This window comes from Anomaloglossus baeobatrachus, chromosome 7 (genome assembly GCF_048569485.1).
Source record: "Anomaloglossus baeobatrachus isolate aAnoBae1 chromosome 7, aAnoBae1.hap1, whole genome shotgun sequence".
Taxonomy (NCBI): domain Eukaryota; kingdom Metazoa; phylum Chordata; class Amphibia; order Anura; family Aromobatidae; genus Anomaloglossus; species Anomaloglossus baeobatrachus.
In genome coordinates this window covers 208,197,437-208,220,230 of record NC_134359.1, presented here as the reverse complement: position 1 = coordinate 208,220,230, position 22,794 = coordinate 208,197,437, and positions in this window count along the sequence as shown.

The window sequence follows — 22,794 nt, the reverse complement described above, 5'->3', positions numbered from 1 at the left end:
CTAGATTTAATTTTGAAAATTGTATATACTTTTGTTATTTTTAAAAATTAAAAAATATATATTTATAAAATATTCTTGTTTTGGAAACACCCAAGTCCAGCTCAATATTAGGTTGATATTGTAGGCTTCCACCCTATTTTCTACGGATCACCTGCCATCTTGTAGTGTAAACATTGGGAACATGGGAATGGTCTTTACTATCAGTGGGCAAACGTTTAATAAAAATATCACTTTTCCAAAAAATGTATAGGTAAATAGTAGAGATGACTGAATATTGATTTCTACTCATACGGTACAGAAATCAGCATTAGCCAAAATGCAGATTTTGCCATTCACTGCAGCGCAGATTCAGCAGAATGACCACTGGTTGGGGTCATTGAAGGCCACAGCATGCATCATGTCATAATGACGTTCTGATTTTACTTATACTTTCATAAAAATCTCTTGGGCCCCATAGATGGAAGTCCTGGGATAACAGGAATTAGTGCTAAGAGCAGATAATAAGATTTGCCAAGAGAAGGTGAGCTATAAGGTTAATATTAGTATTTTATTTTTTTTTAGTTTACTTATGATCATCAGCAGCATATCTGCTCATTGTGTGGACATCATGCCAAGTTACCTATGAATGCACCTCCTAAAGAACCATAATGGTGAAACGCGTTGAGACATGAGGCATTGGATGCAGTGATGAGTATCATTGGGGCTGCCCCACTATAAATAAAATTATAGCTTCCCAAATAGTGTGATTTATTTGTATAGGCACAAGCACTTTTCATTCTTTATCTAATTTAGGGATTTATAGGGCAATATAAGGGTCATTCGATGGAGAGCAGGGGTGCCATATTAACTACAGGATGCTGATCCTCCTTGAGAAAGCCAGTACTGAGACATGTGAAACGCGCGTTGGGTGGTTCTTTATCAGTCCCAATGAAGGTATTTTCTTTGAGCTTTGCTTATTTATACACTTGTAAGCTACAATTTATCACTGTTTTGTACTTTGTACTTTTTCAAACTCAGCTCATGCTTTTGATTCTCTTGCTATTTTAATGCCACGGTTCCCTGGTTTATATACTAGTACAGATATACTTGTCTTTATTATTACCTATATGGGCATTTTAGTCTTTATTGTCACTCATATTTTTCAAGGATTCTGCTATTTTTGAAACTGTATTTTTACAATTAATAAGACCATTATTCTGTGATGTATTGTCTGCACTGCCAGTCTTTTGTCATCGCTCTTTTTATATGTTTTTGTATTTGTCAGAAGCTTTTTTAAGTATTTCTAATAAAATTCTATATTTTATTCAATATTTTGAAGTCCACTACGTTGTTCTTCCTTTTTGTATAGGATACTGGTCTCTGCAGCCAGATAGTGCCTAGGAGGGAAGGAGAATTGTAAGGATTTAACCATCTTGTCTTCTGTGCACTTAGTCTTGATAATGTGTTGTAATTGTGGTGTCATGTTTTAAAGTTATTATTAAAGGTTATATTTAAAGAGGGTTTTCTACATTATTTGAGTTACTTGCACTGGGCATAAAATAACCATTATCAGATGTAGTGTGTACATAAAAAAATTTTGATCCAGAAGATGGCAAAAACCCCATGGGGCAAACACTAGCCTTCGTATTAGGGGAAAATTCCTTCTCAACTCCACATAAAGCAGTCAGACTAGTTCCCTGGATGAAAGCCCAGTCACAGAATCTAGTGCACATACTGTAATCAGTAATATAATTTTAAAGGAAGGTATCAAAGCCTCTCTTAGGCTTCTTAACTTGCTTATCTTAGCAATGAATCAACCATTACAAAACTATGTGGCAGAGTTCCATAGTCTAACTGCTCTTACAGTAAAGAATCTGCATCTGTAATTATGGTTAAACTTTCTTTCTTCTAGACGTAATGGATGACCACTTGTCCCTTTTGCAAGACTAGGTGTAAAAAGATCATTAGAATAGGGTGTAAAAATTTAATCACCAAAACTGCATCTATTGGAAAATTTGATGCAAAAAATTCATCTTCACGCTGTTTGGGTGCAGTTTTCTGCCAGGTGGTGCCAATTTGATGCTGAAATCTGGTGCAGGCATCAGCACCAAATTTGCACTTCCTGGAAGAAAACTGCACCAAAATAGCATCAAAACGATTTTGTGCATTTTTTTTGCATATTACCACATGCAGTAGTGATGCATTTTTTTGTCAGGAGGTGTAGATTGGGTGGAAGAATATGGTGTAAAAATGTCAACACCAAATCTGTATCTCATGGCAAAAAAACTGTTTTCTGCCATGATATGAAGATCTGTGAACTCAGTGAGAGTTCATTGAGGTCACCTGGGGCCAGGTTACCTGCAATCACAGGTGGAGGACCATGGAAACCTCTAGCTCTGACTGCAACTAACCTGAGTGATGTCATGGCTCATTATGGCCCTGTCTCTGCCTTAATCTCACAGCGTTTGATCATATTCTTTGATTGCGCACTGTGCCTTCAGTAGTCTAGCAGAGCTGAAATCATTGTGGGACCTCATGTGGATTCCTTCAGACCTGCAGGGGTGTCTTTGAAGTTAATAATTGGGTGAAAGAGTGTTTTTTGCCATTTATTTCAAATAATGCATTGTTTGATGTTTGTGTTTATTTACTTTCACTTACAGATTGTAATGGGGGTTCTCATAGAAGCCTGCCATTACTAACCTAGGGCTTAGTGACACCTGTGGGCTGTGATTTTGTGATTTACCCCTTATTACACTGATTGCCAGTGCATTAGGGCAATTGGTAAGAGTTGGGTTAAGTGCTGGGGTTGTCGTATGTAATGGATGTGGCAATCCTTGGCAGCTGTACGCTGCTATTTTTAGGCTGGGGGCCCAATAACCATGGGCATTCCCAGCCTGAGAATACCTGCCCCCAGCTGTTGCGCTTTATTTTGGCTGGGTATGAAAATTGTGAGGACTGCACATGATTTTTAAATTTTTAATTTAAGTAAAAAAGTTGCATGCGGTTCCTCTTATTTTGATACACAGCAAAAATAAGTTCATGCATGGAGGCTGTAACCTGTAGCCGCATTCTTTATCTGTGTTGGTATCAGAATATGGAGGATGCTATGCCATTTTTTTTAATTTATTTTTTCTGTTCATTATACACCCGCAGACTGAATCTGAAATTGGAAGCGTCAGACACGCTGTCACTCAGCGTGGGGGCACATCTGATTGCCACTATTTACAGACACCGATGGATGGGGAAAGCAATGCATATGCATGAGCCTCATGAGTGGCCTTGGAAGTGAATGGGTGTCCATGGGAGCAGTTAGACCTGCATCGGAGGCTCGGTAAGTGACCCTGCTTTATAATTTTTTTTCTTTATTTTTCCTTCATATTTTTGTACTACATGTGTTCTGTACCCAGATCATTAGCCGGAGAACTTTTGAAACAGCATAGACCTTTACAGTTCGGGTTCACCCATTACTAGTCATGTGGTTATTCTTCTTGAGATACTCTAGGACCAGAATAGCATCTCTTACGAAACCCTCAAGGATTTTACCCACAGTAGAGGTTAAAGTTACTGGCCTATATTTTGCAGTCTCCAGTTCTGTCACCTTTTTGAATATTAGCACCACATTTGCTGTGCGCCAGTCATGTTATTATTGAATCTGTGGATATTAAAACTAATGGTCTGTCTATCATGATACATAATTCCTGCAGTACTTGGGGGTGTATGCCATCCAGGCCTGGAGATTTATCTACTTTAGTGATTTGGAGGTGGCACCGTACTTCCTGCTAGGTAAAGTAGATTGGCCCTTCCTTCATTCTCTTCCATCATTTCAAGCAGACTATTTTTGAGTGGGTCAACACTATCATTTTTGAGTTTCTTACTGCTTATGAAGTTGAAGAATAATTTTAATTTATTTTTATTTTTTTTTGCAATGAGTCACTCTCTCTCAATCTATGCTGCCTTGATTTGCTTTTTACAGAGTTTATTTCATTTTCTATAAGTATTTAATGCTTCCTCACTACCCTAATGCTTTATTTCTCTAGACACTCATTTCGTTTTTCATTGTGCCCCTTACAGCTCTATTTAGCTGTAGTGGTTTCCTCCTATTTCTAGCTTGTTTATTCCTATAGGGTATATAATGTACAAAGATCCTATTTAGGATGCCTGTAAAAGTGTCCAATTTGCTCTGTTTACTTTTATTTCTCAGGACATTGTTCCAGTTTATCGCACTAAGTTCATCTCTTAAGGTCCAGTCACACTAAGCAACTTACCAGCGATCCCAACAACGATAGGGATCGCTGGTAAGTTGCTAGGAGGTTGCTGGTGAGCTGTCACACTGCGACGCTCCAGCGATCCCACCAGCAACCTGACCTGGCAGGGATCGCTGGAGCGTGGCTACACGAGTTGCTGGTGAGCTCACCAGCAACCAGTGTCCAGCCACACGTGCAGAGAGCAGGGAGCAGCGCACACTGAGCGCTGGCTCCTTGCTCTCCTAGTTACAGCACACATCGGGTTAATTACCTGATGTGTGCTGCAGCTGCATGTGCACAGAGCAGGGAGCAGCGCACACTGCTTAGCGCTGGCTCCTTGCTCTCCTAGCTACAGCACACATCGGGTTAATTAACCCGATGTGTCCTGCAGCTACATGTTTACAGAGCAGGAGCCGACACTGACAGTGAGAGCGGCTGAGGCTGGTATCAAAGGTAAATATCGGGTAACCAAGGACAGGGCTTCTTGGTTACCCGATGTTTACATTGGTTACCAGTCTCTGCAGAAGCCGGCTCCTGCTGCCTGCACATTTAGTTGTTGCTGTCTCGCTGTCACACACAGCGATCTGTGCTTCACAGCAGGACAGCAACAACTAAAAAATGGCCCAGGACATTCAGCAACAACCAACGACCTCACAGCAGGGGCCAGGTTGTTGCTGGATGTCACACACAGCAACATCGCTAGCAACGTCACAAAAGTTGTTCGTTAGCAGCGATGTTGCTAGCGATGTTGCTTAGTGTGACGGGGCCTTTAGCCAGTGGAAATTTGCCTTCCTGAAATTCAGTTCCTTTTTAGACCCTCTAACATACTTCATATTAAGGATATGTGAAAATATATTATTTTGTGATCCTTATTACCCAACTGACTCCCAACACGTATATTCGATATGTTGCCTGGCCTATTGGTTAATATTAAGTCTAGTAGTGCCCCCCTTCTTGCTGAGTCCTCAGCCAATTGTGAAATGTAATTGTCTTTTAAGGTTGTCAAAAACCTTTTTTCATTGCTGGATCTGCAGGTTTCTGCTCCCGAATTTATTTTAGGGTAGTTGAAGTTCCACATAATAATGACTTCTCCCTGATTTACTGCTACATCTATTTGATTTATGACAACATTTTCTAACATGTCATTACATTTGTAGACGTATATCAAACCCCTATCAGTATTTTGTTTTTTTTTTTTTATCTCCTTATCTCTACCCCCTGGGATTCCATGTTTTTTTTAGCCTCACATAAATCATCTAGGATGTCTTTTAGGGATGATACAACAATTAAACACACATATTCTCCTCCCTTATTTGTAAGGCCATTCCTAAACAGACTATATCCCTGTAATTAACAGCTTTTGTCCAGCCATGTCTCTGTTATCCACTCCTTATCATATTTTTTAAAAAAAAATATTAATTCTCATTCCTCTATCTGGTTATTGAGGCTCCTGGCATTAGTGTACATGCATTTTATATATTTTTCTGTACCTCTATTCTTGCTTAGTGTATTGACTGTCCTCAAACCTCCCCCATGCCACCCCTAATTTCATTACTTATGCCCAGGTCATCATCTGCACATTCTTCACCTTCTTTATAGTAAATGCCCTCCACATAGTCCCTAGTTTAAATACTTCTGCAAGCGTCTAGATATTATTTTTGCCAGCACAGCTTCACCCTTGCCATTGAGATTTTTCTCATCCCTAGATCCTGTATCCAATAGAAAAGTTGGTCAAGTTCTCGAGCAACCCCAAACCCTCCTTTCTACATCAATTCCTGAGCAACTTATTTACTTCCCGAATCTTGGGCTGCCTCTCTAGTGTGGCAGGTGGTTCAGGCTGTATATCAGAAAACACCACCTTTTAGTTCTTTGCCTTGAAATTACAGCCTAATTCTTTGATATCATCTTAAAGGACCTTCCACCTACCTCTAACTTTGTACCAATGTGCACCATGACTGCTCAGTCCTTAACAACCCCTACCAGTAATCTGTCAATCTAATCAGTAATATGCCGTACTGTTTGATGATTTCTGTCTTTGGCCAGTTTGCCCTATCTATTCTTAAAATAATGGAGTCCCCCACTACCAGCACCTGTATGGCTTGCCTTGCACTCCTGTTTCCTCCCTTACTGGAGCAGACACTCTGTTACGGGGGGCTGTCTGATAATAACCGAAAGGAGTATCAGACAGTCAGGGTCCACCGTGCAAAGACTTTGCTGCAGACTATGGCAGAGTGCAATACCTCTGTTAACTCACAGAAGGATATAATAAGAAAGTAAAGCAATTCCTCCCTTACTTGGAGGGTGTGTGGAATAATCTCTGTTAATAATCACAGAGACAAAGGCAATGTGTGCGAAATGGCACCTACCTAGGTCCGCTCTTCTAGTGGTGCAAAAGAGACGAACAGCAGCGTAAGCCGCACAAAGCTCCTACCTGCGTTCGCTCCACTAGTGTGCGAGGACACGAACCACTAGATATGGCACCTGCCTAGGTCCGCTCTTCTAGTGGTGCAAAAGAGACGAACAGCAGCGTAAGCCGCACAAAGCTCCTACCTCTGTTCGCTCCCCTAGTGTGCGAGGATACGAACAACTGCCAGACGCAGTATAAGGAACGTTACCCTAGCGGCAACGTCCACCTACGAGTACAATCACAAGGCCCAACCAGACCATGTGCCTCAGGCACCTGCCTATGTCCGCTCCCCTAAGAGGTAAGGATACGGACAGCAGCCGAAGCTGTAAGGTATAAGAACGCTACCCTGCCGGTAGCGCTCACCTAGCATAGACAGAGGAATGCCTAGAGGAACGCGCACAGAGCGTCTACTCATATGCATGAACCAAGAGGACTGAGCACCATGCGGCGTGTGTCAGGGTCTTATATAGACTCTGTGCCTCATCCAAGATGGAGGACACCAGAGCCAATCCGCTTCCAGAACGACAGGAGTGACGTCATGCTGGCCTATCACCGAGCAAGACGTCACAAGCACATGACCAGCGACCAATCGGCATAGAAGGTGTCAGAGACATGTGACCTCGTGTCAGCGATGATGTCACCCGCACATGTGCAATGGCTCCAAGATTGGACTTAGTCTCCGGCGCTCGCACATGTGCAGTAGCAAGAAATCTGGACTTAGTCTCCAGCGCTCGCACATGTGCAGTAGCAAGAAATCTGGACTTAGTCTCCAGCGCTCGCACATGTGCAGTAGCAAGAAATCTGGACTTAGTCTCCAGCGCTCGCACATGTGCAGTAGCAAGAAATCTGGACATAGTCTCCAGTGCTCGCAGCAACCGTAACAGTACCTCCCCCTCAAGGGCCCCCCTCCCGGCGACGCAGATAATCGGCAACTAAGTCGGGAGCATGGACAGCCTCCTCAGGCTCCCAAGAGCGATGTTCCGGGCCATAGCCCTCCCAATCTATCAAGAAGAACCTGCGCCCTCTAACCATCTTAGAACCAACTATGGCTCGTACCTCATAGCTAGAGCGAGAGGAATCAGAGGCAGGAGAGTGCACTTCACGAGCGTGAGGTAAAATAGCCGGCTTTAGCAGTGAGACATGGAATTTGTCATGAATCCTAAGATGGACAGGTAACTTCAATTGATAGACTACAGGATTTACCTGTCGAAGAACCTCATAAGGACCCAGGAAGCGAGGAGCAAATTTGACAGAGCTCACTCTAAGTCTCACGTGTTTTGCAGAGAGCCACACAAAGTCCCCTGGAGAAAAGACAGGAGCCGGGCGACGAAACCGATCGGACACCGTCTTCATACGGTCCTTAGCTGCTTGGATCGACTCTTGAGTCCGATCCCAAACCTCTCTGGCATTAGTTGCCCAGTCGGCCACAAGAGGAGGAGGTGCAGCAGCGGGAAACGGTACCGGTACCCTAGGGTGTTGCCCATTATTGAGTACGAACGGTGTCTGCCCAGTGGCCTCAGCCAGCGAATTGTTAAGGGCAAATTCTGCCCAGGGTAGGAGGGAGGACCAGTTATCGTGGTTCTCAGCAACAAAGTGTCGAAGGTATATAATCATAGATTGATTGGTACGTTCAACCAAACCATTAGTCTCCAGATGGTATGCCGAAGAGAGATTCAACTCAATTTGCAGAAGGCTACAAAGATCTCGCCAGAAACGGGAAGTAAATTGCGGGCCTCTATCACAAATGATACGATCTGGCATCCCATGAAGCCTAAAGACATGCTTGAGGAATAGTTTGGCTAGTACCCTGGAAGATGGGATTCTCGATAACGGTACGAGATGAACCATCCGGGAGAAATGGTCCGTAATGACCCACACAAATCTATGTCCCTGTGAACATGGAAGATCACCCACAAAGTCCATGCCTACCACCTCCCATGGTCTATCTGGCACTGGTAAAGGATGCAAGAGCCCAGCCGGTCTCTGCCGTAATGGACGGTTGCGAGCACACGAGTAGCAGGAACCGACATATCTCTTGACGTGGCTGGCTAAGTGCGGCCACCAATACCACCTCTCCAGTAACTCTCGTGTCCGCCTAATACCAAAATGCCCACCCACCTTTGAGGTGTGGGCCCATGACAGTATATCATTCTGTCGATCAGGCGGAACAAATGTCTTGCCCGGTGGGATTTGGTCTAACGTCACAGGGGAGAGCGTATGAAAAACCCTGGAGGGAAGGATAAGACGAGGTTCGTCAATCTCTTCCTGGGTAGAAAGCATAGAGCGAGACAGGGCGTCTGCCTTGTTATTCTTACTCCCAGACAAATAGTTGATGGAGAAGTGAAAGCGGGAGAAAAACAAGGACCAGCGGGCTTGGCGAGGATTCAGACGCTGAGCGGTTTGTAAGTATGTCAGATTCTTATGGTCTGTATAGACCTGGAAAGGATGTTTCGCTCCTTCCAGCAAGTGATGCCACTCCTCCAAGGCTAATCTCAAGGCGAGCAGTTCCCTATCCCCAATGGTATAGTTTCTCTCTGCCGGTGAAAAGGTTTTAGCAAAGAAGAAACACGGCCTTTTTCTACCTGCACCGTTCTTTTGATACAAGACCGCACCAGCACCCACTGAAGAGGCATCAACCTCTAAGAGGAAGGGCTTACTCTCATCGGGTCTTTGAAGAACGGGAGCAGTTGAAAAGTGTCTTTTTACTGCCTCAAAAGCCTGAGATGTCTCAGTAGACCAGGCTTTGGGATTAGCACCTTTCTTAGTCAAGGCCACCAAAGGGGCCACCAAAGTAGAAAAATGGGGTATGAACTGCCTGTAATAATTTATAAATCCTAAGAAGCGTTGCACCGCCTTCAAGGAATGAGGTTCGGACCATTGCAGGACAGCAGAGAGCTTCGCAGGATCCATAGCCAGACCCTCTTGTGAGATAATGTAACCCAAAAAAGGCAATGAGGACTGCTCGAATACACATTTCTCGAGTTTAGCAAACAATGAGTGCTCCCTTAAACGGGAAAGGACACGAACGACATCCTGACGATGAGTCTCCAGATCAGGAGAAAAAATCAGGATGTCGTCCAGATACACCACTACTGAGGATAACAGTAAATCCCTGAACACATCATTTACGAAGTCCTGAAATACTGCGGGTGCATTACATAACCCAAAAGGCATGACGAGGTATTCATAGTGACCGTCTCGGGTGTTAAAAGCGGTCTTCCATTCGTCACCCTTTCGAATTCGTACCAAGTTATACGCACCCCGCAGATCCAACTTCGTAAAAACTTGAGCTCCTCTCAGTCTGTCAAAGAGCTCCGAAATTAAAGGTAATGGGTATTTGTTCTTTATTGTGATTGCGTTGAGACCCCTGTAATCTATGCAGGGACGCAAATCACCCTCTTTCTTCCGAACAAAGAAAAACCCAGCTCCCGCGGGAGAGACAGACTTACGAATGAACCCCTTCTCTAAGCTCTCTCTTATATAGGTCGACATGGCCTCCGACTCAGGTATCGACAGGGGGTAAACCCTGCCTTTAGGTGGAACCGAACCTGGGATAAGGTCTATGGCACAGTCATACGGCCTATGGGGTGGAAGAACCTCAGCACCCTGTTTGGAGAACACGTCAGCGAAATCCAAATAGGGTGTAGGTATGGGAGAGAGATCAGTTGATGCAACTGCAACGACCTTAGGTGGTAAGGGAAGACATCGGGACTGACATTTCGAACCCCAACTAATAATGCTGTCAGACTCCCAGTCAATGTGAGGAGCATGAGTCCGAAGCCATGGAAGACCCAGAAGGACATCGTCTATACCCTCAGGCAAAACAAGAAAAGAAATCTCCTCTATGTGACCCTGAGACAGGGAAAGGCGCAAGGGAACTGTCCTCAATGTAATGGAGTCAGACAACATAGTTCCATTAACAACACGGACAGGAATAGGCGCCTCTAACATGATAGAGGGAATATTGTGTCCCTTTACAAATCCTGAGGACACAAAAATCCCGTCAGCTCCGGAATCCACAAAAGCCATAATAGGCCATGTATTCTCAGATAACGAGAGCTGACCTGGGATACAACACTTAGAGGGTGCAGAAGACGTCTCTAGTAACCCCCCTCTAATGGTTACTAGGCCAGGGAGTTTCCCTGACGACTAGGACACTTGTTGGCATAGTGCCCAGCCTGACGACATACGTAACATATAGGAGGACCAGACTTGCGTAGTCTGGAGAACGTATGACCTAACTCCATAGGAGTGGGAGATGTTTCAGATGCTGAGGAAGATGGTAGTGGACCCTCAACAACTGGAATAGCCCGATGCTTAGGGCGTGAGGAAGAGACCTCGAGTCTACGTTCCTTATGGCGTACATCGATCCTCGTTGCTACTGTGATCAAGTCCTCCAGAGAAGCAGGGACTTCACGAGTAGCAAGGGCATCCTTGACATAACCAGCCAACCCTCTCCAGAAGATAGGAATCAACACCTTCTCTGGCCAATCTAGTTCTGCCACCAGAGTTCTAAAAGCAATGGCATAAGAACTAGTGGATAACGAACCCTGAGATAGATCTAACAGTCTCAGGGCCGCATCATGGGTAACCTGCGGACCCATGAATACCGCCTTAAGAGCATCAAGAAAGTCTTGATGTCTCAGAGTAACCACATCAGAGCGCTCCCATAGGGGAGTAGCCCATTCTAAGGCTTTGTCCTGAAGTAAGGAGATGATAAAGCCTACTCTGGACCTCTCCGTAGAGAAGCGAGAAGAGTTAACCTCTAGGTGTATCTGACACTGACTAATGAAACCACGACATGATCTGGCATCGCCAGAATATCTGTTTGGTAGAGCAAGTCGAGGATCATGTGCAGATGTCACCATGGTCTGAGGTTTATCCTCTATACTCTTGAGCCGTGACTCAAGTACTTGTATGTAACGGTGTAACTGCTGATATTCTGCCATAACTGCCAGACCCTTGGCTCAGTCCTAATGTTACGGGGGGCTGTCTGATAATAACCGAAAGGAGTATCAGACAGTCAGGGTCCACCGTGCAAAGACTTTGCTGCAGACTATGGCAGAGTGCAATACCTCTGTTAACTCACAGAAGGATATAATAAGAAAGTAAAGCAATTCCTCCCTTACTTGGAGGGTGTGTGGAATGATCTCTGTTAATAATCACAGAGACAAAGGCAATGTGTGCGAAATGGCACCTACCTAGGTCCGCTCTTCTAGTGGTGCAAAAGAGACGAACAGCAGCGTAAGCCGCACAAAGCTCCTACCTGCGTTTGCTCCACTAGTGTGCGAGGACACGAACCACTAGATATGGCACCTGCCTAGGTCCGCTCTTCTAGTGGTGCAAAAGAGACGAACAGCAGCGTAAGCCGCACAAAGCTCCTACCTCTGTTCGCTCCCCTAGTGTGCGAGGATACGAACAACTGCCAGACGCAGTATAAGGAACGTTACCCTAGCGGCAACGTCCACCTACGAGTACAATCACAAGGCCCAACCAGACCATGTGCCTCAGGCACCTGCCTATGTCCGCTCCCCTAAGAGGTAAGGATACGGACAGCAGCCGAAGCTGTAAGGTATAAGAACGCTACCCTGCCGGTAGCGCTCACCTAGCATAGACAGAGGAATGCCTAGAGGAACGCGCACAGAGCGTCTACTCATATGCATGAACCAAGAGGACTGAGCACCATGCGGCGTGTGTCAGGGTCTTATATAGACTCTGTGCCTCATCCAAGATGGAGGACACCAGAGCCAATCCGCTTCCAGAACGACAGGAGTGACGTCATGCTGGCCTATCACCGAGCAAGACGTCACAAGCACATGACCAGCGACCAATCGGCATAGAAGGTGTCAGAGACATGTGACCTCGTGTCAGCGATGATGTCACCCGCACATGTGCAATGGCTCCAAGATTGGACTTAGTCTCCGGCGCTCGCACATGTGCAGTAGCAAGAAATCTGGACTTAGTCTCCAGCGCTCGCACATGTGCAGTAGCAAGAAATCTGGACTTAGTCTCCAGCGCTCGCACATGTGCAGTAGCAAGAAATCTGGACTTAGTCTCCAGCGCTCGCACATGTGCAGTAGCAAGAAATCTGGACATAGTCTCCAGTGCTCGCAGCAACCGTAACACACTCCTTCAACTTTCAGAGGACATGCTACAGTGCTACCACTGTACTGAAACCCCCCTCATCTGCTAACTTTGTAAACTTTTTGGAGGGTGTCAGATCAAGACTAGCCTCACTAGCACTCTTGTCTTTACTCTTCCTTCAAACTGTGTCCCAGCTAGCTGCCTTACTGTCCTTCAGCTCGATACTACAATCCTCCCCACGTCTACCATAGCAAGCACCAGCTCAGTGAGTAGCAAACTCCTCTCCATATTGTCAATGGATCTCATTGGTGCCAGCTGCTCATTTAGATCCAATACTTGGGCTTCCAAATGCAGAACATTCACACATCTCACACAGCAGTTTGCACCGTAAAACTGTTCAAGGATTGCATACATGCAACAAGATGTAAACTGGATGGCATTATCAATAATGGAGCATAATTTCCTAAAAAAAAGTGCATATGACAGAGATATTAAAGAGATAAATGCAAACAGTGTTTCAGTAGAGTTTATTCAGATCTAAACTCTCTGAATCCAAAGTCACTGAGTCACAAGTCACACACTTATCAAAACTACACTAAAGGTCGCTTTACACACTGCGATATCGGTACTGATATCGCCAGCGTGCGTACCCGCCCTCATCAGTTGTTCGACACGGGCCAATCGCTGCCCGTGTCGCACAACATCACCCGGACCCGTCACACGGACTTACCTTCCCTGTGACGTCGCTGTGACCGGCCAACCGCCTCCTTTCTAAGGGGGCAGTTTGTTCAGCGTCACAGCGACGTCACAGCAGCGTCATTGAACCGCCGCCCAATAGAAGCGGAGGGGCGGAGATGAGCGGAACGTAACATCTCGCCCACCTCCTTCCTTATGCATTGTGGCCGGGACGCAGGTAAGGTGAGGTTCCTCGTTCCTGCGGCGTCACACGGAGCGATGTATGCTGCCGCAGGAACGAGGAACAACTTTGTTACTGCTGCAGTAACGATATTTGAGAATGGACCCCCATGACACCGATGAGCGATTTTGCACGTGTTTGTGACGATGCAAAATCGCTCATAGGTGTCACACGCAACGGCATCGCTAAAGCGACCGGATGTGCGTCACAAATTCCGTGACCCCAACAAGATCACTTGAGCGATGTCGTAGCGTGTAAAGCTTGCTTTAGAAACAAATCACACTCACCCGCTCATTCACAGTTTACATGGAAGATGATTTAACTAGTTCCATTTTCCCTTAATTGCAATACAACTTGCAACTCATTGCAGCTACCATAATAACAAAAAGTGTCAATACCAAAACACTGTCTACTATGTTTGAGAGATTTGACAAATTGACTTCATCTCCATTATTGGATATATTTTTGAGCCTCATTCCCATCCTCTTTGTTTTTTTAGATTTTTTAAAATTTTTAAGATGGATAATAAGATTGTGTTACCTCTGTAACTCATTGACAATTTATTTTTAATATACTAAGTTATTGCTAAAATATATAGTTTGCCTTGACAACCTCTATTGTTCTCATTAGATACAGACACTGACATTTTTGAGCTCCTTGTAAAATTCTACATATCTACATAGTTATTTAGAATATTTAAAAATAAACAAAACATATTCCTATTATCTGGAGAAAAATACAAATTGAATGTGTAAAAAATAAACAACATTGCTGATTTAAAAATAAAGTTTCATTTGTATTAAAATTGTTTTCATTACCTTGTAAAGGAATATATGTTATTTTGATTTAGGCAAGTTTCCAAGCCTCTACTCAAGTAATCAATTGTGGCTGCTAGGATAGTTCCTGGGGAAGATTTTTCCACATATTCACAGCTTGAGGTTTGCAATTTAAGACTACCATAAAGTGAACAGCTGCTCGCATTTGTTTGAAGAAATAGATCCTAACTTCCTTAGTATTTTCAAAAACGTAATTCTTTAAAGGGCATAGCTCAAAGTCTAGTGGCCTACACACTAGAACAGACCTGGGCAAGGGGCGGCCCGCGGGCCATATCCGGCCCGCCTACTCTCTGTGACCGGCCCGCCTTGCTCCGGGCGTCCTTGCTGGCCGGTCACTGATGAGGGCAATCTGACCAGTTGTCCGGAGCTCCAGGCTCTGGGCGGTCCGTGGTCAGATTGCCCTCATCACACGCTGCGTGCCGGCAGGGAACAGAGGACAGATACTGCAGCACCGCACAGTGCAGCAGCGGAACGCAGGAATCTGTCCTCTGTTTCCTGCCGGCACTTTCTCTGTGACACACACGCGCGCGCCCTGATGTCGTCAGTACGGCGCGCGTGTGTGTCATTTGTAAAGTTCCCGCCCCGGCAGGAGAAGAAGATGCAGCAGCCGGAGCCCGTACGGAGAGAGGAAGCAGCTCAGCAGGGAGCCGTACAAGAGAAGAAGGATGTCAGCGGGAGCCCGTACGGAGGTGCCTTAGGAGGGAAAGGTGAGTGGTGACTAGTAACCTGAGGGGACAATGGGGGGAGTGGAGGGGAGGGTAACTGGTGAGTAATATTTGGGTGTAGTGATGTAGTATATGGCAATGTAGTTTTACAGGTGTAGTATATAGGGGTCTAGTGATGTATATGTGGATGTAGTGATGTATATTACAAGTGTATATAGGGGTGTAGTGATGTATATTACAAGTGTATATAGGGGTGTAGTGATGTATATTACAAGTGTATATAGGGGTGTAGTGATGTATATTACAGGTGTATATAGGGGTGTAGTGATGTATATTACAGGTGTATATGGGGGTGCAGTGATGTATATTACAGGTGTATATAGGGATGTAGTGATGTATATTACAGGTGTATATAGGGGTGTAGTGATGTATATTATATTACAGGTATATATGGGGGTGCAGTGATGTATATTACAGGTGTATATAGGGGTGTAGTGATGTATATTACAGGTGTATATGGGGGTGCAGTGATGTATATTACAGGTGTATATAGGGGTGTAGTGATGTATATTACAGGTATATATGGGGTGCAGTGATGTATATTACAGGTGTATATAGGGGTCTAGTGATGTATATTACAGGTGTATATGGGGGTGCAGTGATGTATATTACAGGTGTATATAGGGGTGTAGTGATGTATATTACAGGTATATATGGGGGTGCAGTGATGTATATTACAGGTGTATATAGGGGTGTAGTGATGTATATTACAGGTGTATATGGGGGTGCAGTGATGTATATTACAGGTGTATATAGGGGTGTAGTGATGTATATTACAGGTGTATATGGGGGTGCAGTGATGTATATTACAGGTGTATATGGGGGTGTAGTGATGTATATTACAGGTGTATATGGGGGTGCAGTGATGTATATTACAGGTGTATATAGGGGTGTAGTGATGTATATTACAGGTGTATATGGGGGTGCAGTGATGTATATTACAGGTGTATATGGGGGTGTAGTGATGTATATTACAGGTGTATATGGGGGTGCAGTGATGTATATTACAGGTGTATATGGGGGTGTAGTGATGTATATTACAGGTGTATATGGGGGTGCAGTGATGTATATTACAGGTGTATATAGGGGTGTAGTGATGTATATTACAGGTGTATATGGGGGTGCAGTGATGTATATTACAGGTGTATATAGGGGTGTAGTGATGTATATTACAGGTGTATATGGGGGTGTAGTGATGTATATTACAGGTATATATGGGGGTGAAGTGATGTATATTACAGGTGTATATAGGGGTGTAGTGATGTATATTACAGGTGTATATGGGGGTGCAGTGATGTATATTACAGGTGTATATGGGGGTGCAGTGATGTATATTACAGGTGTATATGGGGGTGTAGTGATGTATATTACAGGTATATATGGGGGTGAAGTGATGTATATTACAGGTGTATATGGGGGTGTAGTGATGTATATTACAGGTATATATGGGGGTGAAGTGATGTATATTACAGGTGTATATGGGGTTGCAGTGATGTATATTACAGGTGTATATGGGGGTGCAGTGATGTATATTACAGGTGTATATGGGGGTGTAGTGATGTATATTACAGGTATATATGGGGGTGAAGTGATGTATATTACAGGTGTATATGGGGGTGTAGTGATGTATATTACAGGTATATATGGGGGTGAAGTGATGTATATCACAGGTGTATATTGGGGTGTAGTGATGTATATTACAGGTGTATATGGGGGTGTAGTGATGTATATTACAGGTGTATATGGGGGTGTAGTGATGTAGTATATGGGGATTGTTTGTGTATATATGTATATAGCGTGTGCGTGTGTGTATGTATGTGTGCGTGCGTGCAGAGAGAAAAGCCCGTAACTGCGAGTGGTACTGGAGTTACATCGGGTACCACGTGCTCTCTCACCGCCCCCTGCAGCGCCATACCGCCATTACAGGGCCTGATTGCGTTTCTCCGGTACCTGTTTGCATACATGTGACAGGTACCGGAGAAAACACGAGTCTGTGAAATAAAAAGATTTTCCATATTTACCTGCTTTCTTCAGCTCTGCTGCCTCCCGCTCATGACCACTGCTCATTCAGTGATTATTCACCGCACTCAGGACCTGGAAGACGGAGCATCGCGATGACAGCACCGGGCACAGCGCCGTTGAGGACATCACCGCAGGGACAGGTGAGTATTCTGCAAGCACAGTGACCTCCAGGAAGTCATCAGAGTTTCCAATGAACTTTGATGACCATCCTGCGACACCCACGCTACAGCTTCATGGGTTCATCAGAGTTCATTGGGAACTGTGACGAGTCCCCGAGATGCTCCGGCTTCCAGGTTCTCAACATACACACACACCTGTATACTCACCCAGCGATGCGGTCCCAAGCGCTGCCCCTGCTTCCAGCTGCTCACTGCAGTGAATATTCAGTGAGTATAATTACCAGCGATAAGGAGCGGGAGGCAGCAGAGCCAGAGACAGCAGCGCTGGAGAGAGGTAAATATAGAAAATCTTTTTATTAAAAAGACCCGTGTTTTCTCTGGTATTTGTCACACTGATGTCACACAGATCACATCAGTGTGCGGTCCGTGTGACACCCGTGCTGCCAGAGAAAAAAAGGACATGTGTGCGGTCAGGGCCACGAGGGGTCACACAGTCCGTAACTTACTGTTTGTATATGAAGGGATAGTATATATGCTATATACAGTATTGGGTAAAACTGAGTTAATTATATTAGTCCGGCCCTCTAAAACCATCCCAATTTCTCATGCAGCCCCATGGGAAAATTAATTGCCCACCCCTGCACTAGAACTATGTCAGACCCTTTGACCCTTAGTCCCCAATCATCAATATTGCATATAGTTTAGTACCCCAAATCCACCTTAAGTGCTCTTTTCTCTTTTTTTAAGGAAAAGTTGATTGGATGATTATTTTCACTCATAAATATTATATAAACAATAGGTAGATTTTCTTCAATCAGTGCTCCAAAATGGGTAATAGGCTACCAAGCACAGTACAACTAGGTAGGACTTTAACCCTAGAACACATACCTGGGCCCTCGCAGGCCTGCTAAGTTACTTGTTTTCTATTTTCTGCAAGATTACTTTAGTTAGAATTTTGAAACTGTAGGTATTCCTCAGGTATATAGTTTTTTAGTAATTTCCGGTTGTTCATATATTTTTAGGTTATAGGCATTTCGGTAAAACAATTCTTTTTTGGGACTACCCCATATTCACATACCTGGGGCCTTTTAGGCCTGTATTTGGTTTACATGTGATCCTCAGTCTTTTTGTCTGTACTGTTGCTGGGGAAGACTTTGTCTTTATTACTCAGTCTTTATGACTCTGCTGTTGCTGGGAAGAGTGTGGATTCTGCCTGACTACATGGTCATGTGATCTTGGGAGGGAGGCTCCGTCACAAAGTCATGCGTCTCTGACATCATCGCAGGTCATTAACACACAGGAACAGGAGGACAGACATCCTGTTCATTGTGTTCTACTTGCTGAAGAGACTTTGGAGGAAGGAGTGAGCTTTCTTGTTTCTGGAAAAAGAAACTTTCTGAGCTTCAAAAATCCAGAGGCTTCTACTGCACCTAAAAGAAAGTGGTGACCTGCTGAAGGTAAGAGGAGGGGGCTGAACTTTACCTTTAGAACACACACTAACAAAGAGTGCCCAACCCTGATTATAATCATTTTTTAATTTTTTCATTTTAGTTTACTGACATCTAAGGTTACAATGGCACAGTCTACATCCAGGGGTTTAACTGACCAAGAAATCGAGGCAATCATTTTTGATAGTGATGAAGAGTGAACTTTCTTTGTCCAATGAAGAGTAGCCACCTGCTAATGTCTCTGCTTCATCGTCCAGTGATTCTTCTGATGCTGAAGAATTAGTGGATCCAGCAAAACGTACAAATAGAACATCCAAAACTAATGTTTTTTGGAACAGTACTGCTGGAATTCTTGGACGCACCCCATCACATAATATTATGAGAGTTGCTGAAGGTGCTGTAGGAATTCCCCAATTCTTGTCCAAAAGTGATGTTTTCTGGAAAAATTTTTATATGATATATAGAGGTAGTTTTGGGTACTAACTAAGAAGGAAAACATCGCTTCAGGAAGAAAACAAAACATGGAAAAATATAACAAAAGAGGAACTATATGGTTATATTGCCCTTACTCTTCTGGCAGGGTGTACAAAATCATATGATATTCCAATCAGAGAATTAGTTCTGGACCCTTTTTCAGATTCACACTACAAAGCTGCAATGTCAGTCAATAGATTTGAGAATATTCGGAGAAGCCTTCGTTTTGATGATAAGAGAACTCATCCTGTGAGGTTGGAAACAGATAAATTAGCCCCTATTAGCTACATCTGGAATCTCTTCATCAAAAACTGTACAAAGCTTTACCATTCTAATGACAATGTGACAGTGGATGAGCAACCTCTTGCCTTTAAGGGATATTGCAAATTCATTCAGTATATGCCGAGTAAACCTGCCAAGCATGGCATAAAACTTTTCTGGATGTGTGATTCTACAAGCTATTATGCATGAATGGTCTGATTTACTGTGGCAAAGAAGCTAATGCTCCAGTCCAGAAAAAACAATGTTCTGACATAGTAAAAACACTTGCAGTACCAATTTTCAAATCTGGAAAAAAATATAACAATGGACAACTACTTTAACAATCTGGAACTGGGCAAATTTTTGCTGCAGAAAAAACTCACACTTCTTGGTACTATGAGGCTTAACTGCGGCAAAATTCCTCCAATCATGAAGCACAATCCCAAGCGACTACTTTATGAGAGTGTCTTTGGTTTCTGCAATCAAGCAACAATATCATCTTATAAAGCAAAGAAAGAAAAATCTGTGATATTACTAAGTACAATGCATCATGATTGAAGTATTGACACTGATGACAGGAAACAGAATCATGAAATCATACTGCTTGATAATAAAACAAAAGGATGTGTGGACAAGATGGATGAAATGATTGGAGAGTATTCGTGCAAGAGGCAGACAAAATGTTGGCCCGTAGTCATTTTTTATAATATCCTTGATGTGTCAGTCCTCAATAGCTATATTGTTTATAGTGAAACTCATCCAGAATTCCATGCCAACAGGAAGGACAAGAGACGTCTATTCTTGATGGAATTTTGCTATGAACTTTTGTTGCCCACCATGATGGAGCGAAGCAACATGAAATACTTGCCAAGGCAAATTACGTAAGCTATGATTGATGTGCTATACATTTCAGGAACAACCAGAGCCAAGAGAAAAAAAAAGAAAGCGCTGTTATATTTGTCCAGCAAAGAAGGAAAGGAAATCTGAGGATTTCTGTACCACTTGTGGACAAAATGTCTGCAAGGAACATTCTTCCGAAAAAATATGTGAAAATAGTTGGGGTAATCAGTAATCAGTAAAGTTGAAAAGGAAAGTTTTTGAAAAGAAATATTCCTGCACCATGTTTACTATAACTTTTATATAAACAACTTTTAGACCCAAAAGATCATTTTATATATATATATATATATATATATATATATCAATATATATATATACTGTATGTATATATATATATACAGTTAGGTCCAGAAATATTTGGACAGTGACACAAGTTTTGTTATTTTAGCTGTTTACAAAAACATGTTCAGAAATACAATTATATATATATAATATGGGCTGAAAGTGCACACTCCCAGCTGCAATATGAGAGTTGTCACATCCAAATCGGAGAAAGGGTTTAGGAATCATAGCTCTGTAATGCATAGCCTCCTCTTTTTCAAGGGACCAAAAGTAATTGGACAAGGGACTCTAAGGGCTGCAATTAACTCTGAAGGCATCTCCCTCGTTAACCTGTAATCAATGAAGTAGTTAAAAGGTCTGGGGTTGATTACAGGTGTGGGGTTTTGCATTTGGAAGCTGTTGCTGTGACCAGACAACATGCGGTCTAAGGAACTCTCAATTGAGGTGAAGCAAAACATCCTGAGGCTGAAGAAAAAGAAAAAATCCATCAGAGAGATAGCAGACATGCTTTGAGTAGCAAAATCAACAGTCGGGTACATTCTGAGAAAAAAGGAATTGACTGGTGAGCTTGGGAACTCAAAAAGGCCTGGGCGTCCACGGATGACAACAGTGGTGGATGATCGCCGCATACTTTCTTTGGTGAAGAAGAACCCGTTCACAACATCAACTGAAGTCCAGAACACTCTCAGTGAAGTAGGTGTATCTGTCTCTAAGTCAACAGTAAAGAGAAGACTCCATGAAAGTAAATACAAAGGGTTCACATCTAGATGCAAACCATTCATCAATTCCAAAAATAGACAGGCCAGAGTTAAATTTGCTGAAAAACACTTCATGAAGCCAGCTCAGTTCTGGAAAAGTATTCTATGGACAGATGGGACAAAGATCAACCTGTACCAGAATGATGGGAAGAAAAAAGTTTGGAGAAGAAAGGAAATGGCACATGATCCAAGGCACACCACATCCTCTGTAAAACATGGTGGAGGCAACGTGATGGCATGGGCATGCATGGCTTTCAATGGCACTGGGTCACTTGTGTTTATTGATGACATAACAGCAGACAAGAGTAGCCAGATGAATTCTGAAGTGTACCGGGATATACTTTCAGCCCAGATTCAGCCAAATGCCGCAAAGTTGATCGGACGGCGCTTCATAGTACAGATGGACAATGACCCCAAGCATACAGCCAAAGCTACCCAGGAGGAGTTCATGAGTGCAAAAAAGTGGAACATTCTGCAATGGCCAAGTCAATCACCAGATCTTAACCCAATTGAGCATGCATTTCACTTGCTCAAATCCAGACTTAAGACGAAAAGACCCACAAACAAGCAAGACCTGAAGGCTGCGGCTGTAAAGGCCTGGCAAAGCAGTAAGAAGGAGGAAACCCAGCGTTTGGTGATGTCCATGGGTTCCAGACTTAAGGCAGTGATTGCCTCCAAAGGATTCGCAACAAAATATTGAAAATACAAATATTTTGTTTGGGTTTGGTTTATTTGTCCAATTACTTTTGACCTCCTAAAATGAGGAGTGTTTGTAAAGAAATGTGTACAATTCCTACAATTTCTATCAGACATTTTTGATCAAACCTTCAAATTAAATGTTACAATCTGCACTTGAATTCTGTTGTAGAGGTTTCATTTCAAATCCAATGTGGTGGCATGCAGAGCCCAACTCGCGAAAATTGTGTCACTGTCCAAATATTTCTGGACCTAACTGTATATATATATATATATACAGTGCCTACAAGTAGTATTAATATTCAACCCCCTGCAGATTTAGCAGGTTTGATAAGATGCAAATGAGTTAGAGCCTGCAAACTTCAAACAAGAGCAGGATTTATTAACAGATGCATACATCTTACAAACCAACAAGTTATGTTGCTCAGTTAAATGTTAATAAATTTTCCACATAAAAGTGTGGGTCAATTATTATTCAACCCCTAGGTTTAATATTTTCTGGAATAACCCTTGTTTGCACTTACAGCTAATAATAGTCTTTTATAAGACCTGATCAGGCCGGCACAGGTCTCTGGAGTTATCTTGGCCCACTCCTCCATGCAGATCTTCTCCAAGTTATCTAGGTTCTTTGGGTGTCTCATGT